The sequence below is a fragment of the Malus domestica genome, chromosome 08 (assembly GCF_042453785.1).
Source record: "Malus domestica chromosome 08, GDT2T_hap1".
Lineage (NCBI taxonomy): Eukaryota > Viridiplantae > Streptophyta > Magnoliopsida > Rosales > Rosaceae > Malus > Malus domestica.
This window is the reverse complement of record NC_091668.1, coordinates 9539635-9541747: the sequence shown is the minus strand read 5'-3', so window position 1 is coordinate 9541747 and position 2113 is coordinate 9539635. Positions and strand designations below refer to the sequence as shown.

Sequence of the window (2113 nt, the reverse complement as noted above, 5' to 3'; positions counted from 1 at the left end):
GGAGGAAGACGACGAGGCGGCCGCGGAAGGGCTTGGATCCATGGAAGAGCTTGGATTTGCTGCAGCCGTGGAGGAAGAACCAACTTGGGGGGAGCATACAATGGTCAACTGATAGTTGAGAAGAAGTGAGGAGGTTGTGGTGGCTTTCATGGCCGAGATGAAGGATGAGCAGGATGTGGACCCTGACGGCGAGCGACGGGCTCGGGTTGGCTTTGCCAAACGAATGTAGGAGAGAGCACAAAAAGGTCATAGCGGAGCTGGAGCACGCCGTCAGAACGGATTTGAACTTCTGGTGGCGAAAAGTCAAAGCCGCCGTGGTTAACAACCTCTTTGTTCTTCTTCACTTTCTTTCCCTTCCGATCGGCGGAGTTCTGATCTTCTCCGGCACCGAGACTTGCTGCAAGGCGGAGGTGGCGCAACCCAGGCCTCTGAAGCTGGAGAGGAGGACAAAGGGCAGTCGGGCGAGCATTTAGCCACAAACTGGAGTCTGGCGGAGTTCGTGAAATGCTTGTCAGTGGCCATACTTATTCATACCCTGAGTATCTAAAGCTTGGTAGAGAAGGCAATTGCAACCCAATCAGGCTGGGAAGAGGACCACTGCAGCTGCTCGATTTCAGCCCCAGCCGTGTAGTGCTCCTTGTCGCGCAGGTCAAACACTCTCACGGAGCCGTCCGCTGAGACGGAGGCGAATACACCGACGCCGCCCCAAGCGATGTCGTACACCTCATTGTCGTGGGCGATGAGCTGGGTGTCCACGGCCTCGCGCTCGATGTCCCAGATGATGCACGTGGTGTCGATGGAGGAAGTGCCGATGCGCTTGGGTTCCGCCTCGTTCCAGTCGAAGAATGTGATGGGCCCGCAGAACTCGGAGTTCTTGTTGCCGTTGAGGAGGGACTTGAGTCCACAGACGACGAGGAGTCCGAGTCGTCCTTATCCCCCGAGATGCGTCACACCCGGAGGAAATCGCTGGAGGTGGCCAGCAGGTCTGGCTTCTGGCACTCCTTGTCCGGGATGAAGATGGTCTTGGTTGGCGGGTACGGGTGCTCGAATGACAGGTTGGGGTCCGACCGGATCTCCCCGTTTGAGTCGTCCAGCTGCACGATCTCCACTCGGTTTGGGTACTGCTCGAGGAGGAAGACGGCGATGGCGATAATGGCTGAAGGTTGGGCAGTTGATGGTTCAAATGGCAACAAAATGACCAGAGACGGCTGATTTGCTTCCGAAGATCAACGTTTTGAGAGCGACGAACATATGATACTTGAGCCTTGGAATATCCAGTTATATTCCTGCTTCGGATGACACTTAACCGCAAAGATTGATCTAACGACTCTCTTTCTCTCGTATTTGTTGAGACAGCAGCTTAATTTGACACCGAAAGCACATAGTAAACCAACCAAGCTCCATCTGTGCATCATAAGCAGGGCCTTCCATTTGGAAGTGGCTTGCTCCATCAATCAGATGCGTTTCAACAGACCGGCTGCAGAGCTTTAGCTTGTTCTTTAACTGCTTCACGCTAGTGAACCCGTCCTGTGTCCCCATTACGAAAAGCTTGGGTTTTGAGGATTGTAGTACGGCTTTGTGGTGTCTCCCGAAAAGGATTGAGGCAAGCATGCCGAAAGGATAGCCTAGACTAACATAGCCCACCACTTGTTCAATCTGATCTACCGCAGAGCCTGCAATCGGGGCACCTAGTGAGAGAGGCATCTTCGTAGTAATAGGGTGACAATTTCCCCTCCTCCACAACAGCACTTGAATTGAATATGTCAAGTAGGCCCGACTTATGAGCATATACTACTGTTTCTCCATTCCAATCAGCACCAGCAACTTGAGCAATGGCATCAACATCAGCGGCGCGAACAGAACCATTGAGGGTACTAGGAGAGTAATCATGAATGCGCGTCTTCTTTTCAATCTTGCACCAACCGGCACCTTGACAGTTTAAACACACCAACCACACCAGAGAGATTGTTGACATTCCATATTTTGAGCCAGCTGGTCCTGTCCCTTGCTGGATCAGCGAAGAGACAATCACGGGTAGGCTTGCCAGGTAACTTGGCCTGGAGGACAGATCCATCAGGGAGAACCAGCTTCCTCAGAAGGTCAAAATTGTGAT

The 2113-nt window shown here is 52.8% G+C and overlaps 1 pseudogene; it reads right to left on the bottom strand.

Annotated features, from left to right (window-relative positions):
* Nucleotides 1–543: 543 nt before the first annotated feature.
* LOC114826252 (WD repeat-containing protein LWD1-like) lies at nt 544–1539 on the bottom strand (annotated as a pseudogene).
* Nucleotides 1540–2113: the final 574 nt, after the last annotated feature.